Raw genomic sequence first — 10422 nt, 5'->3', positions numbered from 1 at the left:
TCACGTCTTCCATCACCCATAGCTCGGCATAACTACATTAAAGCCATCTTGCAAACACCCAGTGAATCAATAACACAGGCTGAACACGAAACACCCTGTAGCACACACGCTGAACTACACGCATCACATTTCATTATACCCGTGTTCTATTTAGGAGGGGTTGGCAACGATGAAATATCGCTAGATGTCTTTGATCGAATACTTTTCCGATACAAATGACGAATGTTTCGATAGGTTTCGTGACGTTTTTTTAGTGATTTATGTTGTGTTTAGTGCAGTCATGGGGTTAGGATTTATGAATACAATATGTTTGTTCATGTTTACCTTCTTTGTGTAAGATATTTCTCTAACATAGCAGGTTTTGTACTTAATCAATTTTGCCTTGGACTTTTCTACAGTAATTCGTATAATTTGACCAAAGATCGTACCATGTTTTGTTAGGTACTTGACGGGAATCGTTACCACAAACGTAATTCAATCTGACAAAGCGAAACATAATTCATGTTTTGGAAATATTAGGACTTTTCTCATCATTTCACTTAAGTAGAATTTAAAGTATTTTATGAAAAATATCAGCGTAAACTGCTATTATATTATTCGAAACGAATGAACGCATATACGAAACAAAGTAAAAAAAACAATATGACTAAGATTATCTGTGTCAGTTTCCAATGATTTATTTTTTTTCTTTCCTATAAAATTATGGACAAAACAAATAAAAACCTATTTTGACCTAAAATCGATCTTTTGTAGACACCGTTTGCCAAGCGATTTTTATTCTTCGTAGATATATAAGGCATACTAAGACCTCTTCAGATTGGTAAGCTCTTCGACTCTGAACCAGAGGTCGATTCATTAAAACTCGACTTACACAATTATGTGACGTAACGCTACTTTAATATTGTGTTAAAACATCATTTAAATCGTAAGGTTACGTTAGGTTATGTTAGGTTAGGGGTTGACATTATTTTTTAATCAGTCTTATATTACTTGCTGACCACAAGTGGCTGGTCAACTGACTTTATTTAACAGTAGAAAACTTTTTGGAGCTGACCAAAATTCAATATTATGTTGACAATTTAAATGATAGCTAATTGTAATTTGGATAAATCTGGATGCAATCTACTTATTTTAATTTTAATAAGTAGGTAAGAGCTGAGTATAAATAAATTCAATGATTTGTATCATTTATTGCATAATTAAAGCAAGTCACAATTTTACTGCTTAGCGAGCAACACAAAAAATACTCCAAAATTTGACCGGTTGTATTTCACGTGATTTTTTTTTTTTTCTTTATTCTGTGAAATTGTTATTACAGTTATTAGGAATGTTAAGACCACAAAGCTAGGCACGTGCCCATCTTGTGGTGGTTGATTAATTATAAGTACATTAAAAAAAATATATCAAGCATGAAATATATAAAAAATTAAAATATGTGTAAAAAGTATATAATTTGAAAGAAAATGAGGAGTATACTCCAGAGCTTAAAATAATATAAGAAATATATTTTATATATATAAATTCAATTTAAGAAATCAATTTAAAATACTAACAAGAAAAAATAAACTGTTGATATATGTGCGAGTACTATTTGTATAAGAAATACATTAAAATAACTTGAAAGAAAACATTATATCTAGACATTGAAATATTGAGGAATTTAAAAATAATAAAAAAGCTTAAAATATAAAACATAGTAGGGAGTTAAGAATAGTCCCCTGAACTGCTCCCGACCGTTTGAAGCCAGTGAGTGCCATCAGTGCCATCCCCAATTGGGGTACGTTGTGAGGTTGAAGGTAGTGGGGTGATGAAGGAGATGTAAAAGAGGAAGGTGGGGAAGTACCTGGCTATTCAGATCTGGTCAGATCCAAGCAAACACGTGTCATTACTGATTGGTGGTCTCATACCAGGGCGATACTGAGAGTAGCTCCACTCTGATTATAGCTGAAGGATCGAAAGCATTGAGTTCGGGGTCAGGCATCGCGAGTTATATTAAATAATATCCCTGCCAAACTGTGCTCCTATCAATATCAACAATTTCAGCATTTTATGATACGAGTAGAAAAAATCAAATATGTGTAATACGTACTCATAGGATGGGTTGTGTCGGAGAATTTGAATAATTCTTTGAAAATTAATTTTAAAGTTCTGTGAAAGATTTTTTTCAAAGTTCTGCTATTTTTTCAGTTCTGTCAAGCAACTATCCTATAATGATATTATAACAGAACTTGAATAGGACTTTCACAGAACCCGAAAATAAACGAACCCGAAAGTTGAAATTTGATGAATTTTTCGAATTCTCCGAATAAGAGTCCGAACTGCTTCCAATCTTCTGGAGCCAGTGAGACTATGGAAACCCCAACTATGTATTGAGGTATGTTTTGACGCCAACTTTAAGTGTAGTGGGGAGGGAAATGAGATTAGGAAGATGAATGTGGATGAGTACCTGGCAATTCAGATCTGGTCACCAAACACGTCTGAAGCCATTTCAAGCAATGCTCCAATTTGAATGGTGGTCTTACACCATGGCGATACTGAGAGTATCTTCCACTTAGGAAACTACCGCAAGTATACTTAAATTGCTTAATATCTATATATATATATATATATGTCCGTCACTGTCAGAAGTTTGAGATTTTCAAAAATTGGTCTATATGAATCACGGTGATCAGAGTTTGTAATTTTTTGTAGGCACCTCTTTTAGGTGATAAAAACATCATTTTTCCATACCGTTTCAAATTAAAAATCGACTTATACACAAACCTTTGACAAATTTATTGTTAAAATTAAATATTAATTTTCAATCTGCAAAGTTATCGCGGCAAAGTTTAATTTATTAAAAGTCTCATTTGTAGGATCAAAAGTAGCAAGTAACTACCCACCTCCCGCGGTATCCATTAGCCAGATTGCCAGGGCGATACTTTCAGGTTACAATGGGAACCCCACATTAAAGTAAGTACCTTCAAATATTTAAATTTCACTTATCTAAATGACAACCCTCGGTTTAACTGTAGGTCGCGGGTAAGTACTGCGGAAATGGGTGAATTTCACATATGTGGAAAAATCTTTAAAAATTCATTTGTCTTCATTTTCAGAAGAATGCGAAGTGTGTTCGGAAGGATGGAAAACTGTGCACTTTAGGTAATTTAATAAATTACTGTACTTATTAGGTATATAGTGATAAGAATGATGATTTTGTATTTAAAAACTATTACCACCTAAAGTTAAGCTCCCGCATTCTCAATTTCTACCGATTTATAACAAGTTTCTCGTTAACTCCATAAGTTTTTAATTTACAATTTTTTTTTTTTTTTAAATAAAATCGAAACGTGTAATGCCGAAACGTTAATTATATAAAATTTCCCTCGATAAAAAAATCTCAAAGTAATCTCGGAAAATTATTAAAAAAAAGTTTTGTTCTGTTATTTAATACGTTATAGGCATGAAAAACTTCATTGTTTATCTTTAAATGCAAGTAAAGCATTTTTCGAGAGATTTTTGCTTTATTTCGAACAAGTCGTGTTTTACTAAATATTTACACCATATTCGCATAATTATTTTCGTTTTTCATATAAGAGCGCTTCTTCTAACATTGGTATTTACGGTGACCGGACAAATCATCAAAATGATAATTCATCACATCTTTAAAAATTAATGGAAAGTGATGAAACAAAAATTTTACTAACTAGGTTAAGTAGGTTAGGTTAGGTTAGGTTAGGTTAGGTTAGGTTAGGTTAGGTTAGGTGAGGTTTAATTTTTTTTTCATCGTTTTTAATGATTTAATATCAGTTTTTAAAGGTTTGTTTAATAGTCACTGTGTTGAGTTATCATGGAACCCTTTTTTATGTGTTTTACTAATAATATTTATACGTTAAATGTCAATTTGCTTTAGCTACTATTTAAAAATAACAAAATATAAATTTTTAAAAAATATAAAAAAAGCATTTTGATGGTGTTACATAAAGGATTTTGAACAAGGTGTGTGCATCCTTTTACTTGTCTAATATTTATGGTTATGGTGTGTGGCATCTCCAGTAACCTTAATTAACCATAGTACATTGGTTACATTGCCAACCCTGGAATTTTTTAAAACAATTCAGCTACCACACCTGCGCTCGGAACACTTAACCTGAGCAGATCAAAATTGATGCACTTTCATCCTTTTAGCTGGTGACCAGTGAGTCCATTCGCTAATCTTGTAATTATTTTAAGACTAGAGACTTCAACCTTGCATATTAGAAATTGGAAGACATCTGCTCATCCAGCATCTGACAAAGCTCCCCGCTCTATCGACAAATTAATTTTTTGTGTCATCTTGGTTTCCGCTGCCAATTCTTACATACCACGGAGTTCGACGGCAACATCGCCACGGAATTATACAGTATCGCACCATCATTATTATTTAAGCAAGCCTTTTTTGCCAGAATTGTTATTTAAAATATATTTTAAAATTATAAATCTTTCTTTCTGTTATAAAAAAACCCATTGGTTACAGATCACTAGTTAAGTATTTTACAAATTAGTTTATTTAATTGTTCCCATCTAATCCCGCTGTGGCAATGGGCTTAAAATTTAATAACTAACTATCGATTTAGGTTTGAACACAAATTTTTCGTACCTACACGAATTTAAAATTTAACAAAAAAACAACTTTTTATAAATATGTTTCATGTTTATTAATAAACTTGATTATATTTACAAAGTAGGTTGATAAGTTGTTTTTTAATATTTTCCATAAACTCAAGAAAAATTGTGAATATCGCCTCTAAAATCATGATTTATTTAAAGGCCTGAATTTTATAATTTAAAATATAAATTATCAAATTGCCTCAAATACAAATGGCCTCAAATATCTATATCGTAAAGGCCGCTCTGCCGTTTCTCTAAGGTAATTACTATAAAAATAATACCCTTCATCGACCTTGTTTATGTATATTTTTTTAAATCGTGCTTATGCAGTGGTGAATTTACCACAAAATAACAAAATATAAGGCGGAAAATGCGGTAAGCAAACAGTTAACGATTTAAAAAAATATTATAGCCTCGTATATTCACATTTGAACTAGTTGATTGAAATATGGGGAAACGCATATGAAACAAATATAAATAAACTACAGGTAACACAAAACAGTAATCAAAAAGCTATTTTACTTCAAACCCAGAACATCCACTATAAATTATATATGGAAACAAAACTGTTAACATTTAGAAAATTATATGAATACAATACATGTCTCCTTAAATACAAAATAAATAATAAAAACTCATGCATACAAGTACAGAACTCATTAAAACGTCCCAAATACACTTTCACTTTACACGGCAACACGATAACATACGTTTAAACACAATACATACTCACTATAGCAAGCAATCCATTGGTTACGAGGGGGGAAATAAATACAAAATTAAAAATTAAAAAAGTGTAGGTGCATTTATTACTAAATTGAAATATAAAATATTGTAAAAAAATGTATCAATAATAAAAAATAAAAAAAAAAATTTAAAAAAATGTTCACTTTTAAGCTCAATCAAAAAAATTATGAAAGTGAATAATATTGTTATGTAATGTATTTATGTGTAATGTATTAGTTATTTCCAGATAAATAAGTGAAAATGTAATTTTCTTTTATCTAGAATAAAAACTAAATAAAAAATTATAATATTATACTAGTGAAGACGCCTGAAAATCACGGGTTATTACATAGATTAAAGAAGAAACAAAAATATATTGTAAACGTTTTCGTGATCGAAATATTCTACCAATCGAAGCTCAAATTTCCAATATAAAATAGCGCTTACGAAATTCAAAGGGGTTCGATCTACGATGTTAGACCAGTGTACACATGAAAAACTTACCGATTTGAAATACTGTTAATTTATGAAATATCTGGTCAAATTATTCATTATCCTGTTAAAAATAGGACTGCGGACCTATAGCGAATAAATTGAAAGTATTCGTAACAATATTGATACTGACATACTTATATTGTAATATGGGTAATTGAGAAAGAACAACACAAAACGACTAAATTTATTTCCTGGCAACACCGCTTTACATGTCTCAAATGACATGACTCCAATCACTTGCCCGCGAAAAAATTCGATTCTCTCTGGCTGAGCGATCTATTAGGTTAACATGGTGTTACTAGTTCTCAATTCCTCATAAAATCTTTCTGAATAGTTCTTGTGTCGAACATTTGTAATTGCATAATAAATTCGAGTGATTCCAAATAGTTCAATAGTAATAGTTTAATAACCTCGCGACCAAGAATGTAGTGGCGATGCATTTGTAAGTGGATATCACACCCACTACTGTAGTGTGCCATCATGATATCTTTTTGAAAAAGAATACGTGTTTTCGATATATTTTTAATGACTATTATTTCATCGGGAACTTAGGATGCTCTCACTTTTTAACAGGATAATTTTTCTCCGTGCAAGTGAGCGATGGCTATTGGAACATTTGTTTCCATTCAAATTTGTATGGAAGGCAAATCTAGTTTTCTTCTTCATTCTATGGGTTATTATAATTTCAGTTGTGAAAAAAAAAATTAAATAATTTTATGGTAAATTATTAAATTGTTGGATGGAACCTAATTCATATTTTTTCTGAATTATTCTTCACACAATCAATTAGAATTTTTGTAATGTCTATTACATTCTAAGTTTTATTGAGCCAGGCTTCACGCAGAAATAACTAACGCACACTACTCATAACTAAAATTAGTATGTTTAACGACCAATAAATTTTCTAATCCAACAGGGTTGTGTTGTCCAAGTAACAACTTGGACAACACAAAGAGGGGTCCTCCACAGATGAAATGAACTTAGTTTTTTCTTTGGAGAACTACTTTCTATGGATGAGTGAGAAACAAATGGAATCGTTAAAAAAATCCTTCATTTTCAGCAACTGAACGGTTAAAAAAACTTCAAGAGAGCAGATTTCTGCTTCGACGTATTTCAAAATATATTATTGAACAACTGATACTAACCCTCTAGCGAACTTTTTTTTTAATATTTGATCATAGGAATTTCTACTTCGGACTAAATTTACTAGAAAACGAAAAATTAAACCAAAAAATAAAAATCCAGATGTGATTTTTGGCTCCCTAGTTTTCCGCTGGTACTACAAGTTTTGGGACAATGTATATTTGAGGAAAGATCGTGACCAAAGCTGGACGCTCGAAAGCTTATTATGAGAAGAATTTAAACGAGTCGAAGGAATTTTAGTGGATTATTTCAGAAACATAATAGAACATTAATTAATGATTTATTATTACTTGCGTAAACTATCGATACGTTAATTGATAATTTTAAATTAATATCATAATCATACCCATGACTAGTTATAACGGACATTTAAACTTCTAACCTATTTTGGAAAACTAGGTAATCTTTAATACTAGGTAGCTGTTAAAAATGTACGAACCATTAGCAAAGTTCACCACCAGTTACTTTACAGGCTCCTGCCTAGCACCTAGCGGCCAGAGGTAAAACTAGGGCTAACAGATAAAACAGATGTGTTGCCTTATCAATTGGCTTTCTTTGATAGTGTTTGTTTACAATTAGCTTGTCAATGTGTTTTACTTGGTTAGATTATAAAAAGCCTCGCCGACTGGATTCCTTCTTCTTCTCTCCTATAAAATAGTAACAAGCAGTCATTATGGTCTACAGACCATTAGTAAAAATGTTTTGTCCGGGTCGGGAATAATTTAACTCTTTGTAACATCAAATAAAGTGAAATGCAGTTTTGTGCAGTAAAAACAAAAAAAAAACATGCGTCTGTTATTGAAGACTTCATCAAGCCCAAACCAATCTTAACAGTAGCATTTTAGCATAATTTTATATGTGCAAGCTTTGGGCCAACTTTAAAAAGAACAGCATGGAAACATTTCGCTTGCAGTATAACAACGCCTACAGCATGATGTTTGACTTTTCCAAATACTGCAGTACTTCCAAGATGTTCACGGAAGGGCGAGTACCGGGTTTTGTAGCCCTTTTAAGAGTCCGGATAGCAGGTTTAAGGGAGAGGACAAACAACTTTAAAAATGTCTTTATCATGGAATTATGCCAGACTCAATCATTGTTGGCCCTGTTGATCTAATGTTGAACGTATTTTTTGTTGTTCTTAGTATTGTATATTATTATTATAATTTTATATTTTGTTTTTTTTTTCGACTTTTTGTCCGAGTTAAATCTTCCCCACAGGAAAAACTAAACCCTTCCACACACTTTTCCACAAATGATCATCTAGTCAATCCACATTATGCAAGTGCATTATATAAGCATAATTTTTACCAAAAAATACAACACGCCACTCACCAGAAATCAAATGGGAAAATAATTCACTGACTCCAGATATTTTCATATCAGAGGGTTCGGCTCAGTAGAACTTCTAATTGGACCTATAAATCCTACTGATCCCTCAATATAAATATTTAAAAAAAATTTCGTAATCCTACACGTATTTAAAACGACTGATTTTTGCATTTTTATACTTAAATTCTTTAACAGATCTAATACGTCTAAATTTTGAATGAGAGAGCTAGTTATAATTCAAGTAGCCGAAATAACAAATGGTTATATTTATTTTAGTCTGAGAATGCCAAATTCTTTTAATCTCTATTCCTAAATCTTTGTATTTTCTTATTTTTACAGAAACAGATTTTTGAATATTACAGGAATTCTGAATAGCGACTTCAATAATATGAGTTTTTATTTTTTTAGTTTTTCATATAAATTATTTTTAAGCTTCCGATTTTGTTGTCCGGGTTAAATCTTCCCCTTAGGAAAAACTAAACCCTTCCAAACACTTTTCCACAAATGATTATCTAGTCAATCAACATTATGTAAGTGCATTATATAAGCAAAATAAATACAAAACAATACAAGAACAACACGTCAACTCACCAGAGATCAAATGGGAAAATAATTACCATAATTCGGACATGTGTCTAGTGTGGTAGTCGAAAAGCATGTAAAAAACCTGTATCCAAATATATTTTTATGAATAAAGAAAAAAAAATCACTGACTCCAGATATTTTCATATCAGAGGGTTCGGCTCGGAAGAACTTCTAACAGGGCCTATAAATCCTACTGATCCCTTAACATAAATATTTAAAAAATCTTTTGTTTTACTAAACCCATGTTTTCAAAATGACCGACTTTTGGATCTTTATATATACATTTTTTGATAGATCTAATACGCCTAAATTTTTAATGAGAGAGCTAGGTATAGGTAATGCCAGTAGCCGAAATAACGAATGGTAATATTTTTATAGTCTGAGAATGCCAAATTCTTTTTATTTCATTTCATAAATCTGTGTATTTTCTTATTTTTTCACTAACAGATTTTTGAATATTACAGGAATTTTGAATAACGACATCAATGATATAAGTTATTTTTTTAATTTTGTCATGTAAAACTATATCGGGTCTTTTATGACTAATCGCTCGGTCTGTTTGTATAGTTTTATCATAATATATTTTATAAAATTCGTTTCCTAAAAATGATTTTGGTTCGTATTCATAATATGGTACTATATTACGGCAGTCAATCAAGTTATGTTTAATTACCAAATTTTGGTGAATTATTTTTAAAACTTGATTGTGCCTAAATGTATACTCGGACGGTGCTAATATAGAACATCGCGATATAATATGTTCTATAGTATCCGGAAAAGCCAAACATTTTCTACACAAATCATCAATTTGATTTGTATCTTTGATTATATGCTTCCTATAATTTTTAGTATTAAAGACTCTATCCCGAATGGCAAGCATAAATCCTTCTATTTCTGCGCTCAACTCTCCAATACTCAACCATTTGTTTTAGAAAATTTGTCAACATACGTTTGGTTGAGATAATTGAAGTGTTTTGCGAGTAAAATTTTATTTGGCCAGGAATCTAATAATTCCTGGTTGGGATTTATAAAAATGTTGGCATTCTCATCGTATAAATTTAAAGGTGTAATATTTCTATCTGCCTTGCAAATTATTTTGTGCATTTCTGAGCTATGAGCTTTATTGTATTATTATTTTTTGTATCTGTTTTATTGCATGAACCTCCTCACATTCCGGAATAATCTCATTACTATTGCTAGTTAAGCAAATGAACGTGATTCGACTATGAAAATGAAAACACATTTGGAACACCAGACCATTACGAGGGGCTGGATGCGAAAATCAAAAATGAACTCTAAAGTGTTTCAAGCATAAAGTATAAGAGAAACTCTGGAGATATTTTCAATTTGTATGGATATTTCAGGCGAGTAATTAATGCTTATAATAATTTTTTATCCTTTATGCTATGTATAAAAACCTTGTCTTATAAACATTAGTTTATCATTAAAAAATAAAAAGCGATTCTGTTTAAATTTCTATGCACTTTCTCATGGCATAAAGGATTAAATCGCATA

The sequence above is a fragment of the Hesperophylax consimilis genome, chromosome 24 (genome assembly GCF_061612785.1).
Source record: "Hesperophylax consimilis isolate HC1 chromosome 24, BYU_Hcon_1.0, whole genome shotgun sequence".
In the NCBI taxonomy this organism is placed as follows: domain Eukaryota; kingdom Metazoa; phylum Arthropoda; class Insecta; order Trichoptera; family Limnephilidae; genus Hesperophylax; species Hesperophylax consimilis.
This window is presented reverse-complemented; position numbering follows the sequence as displayed.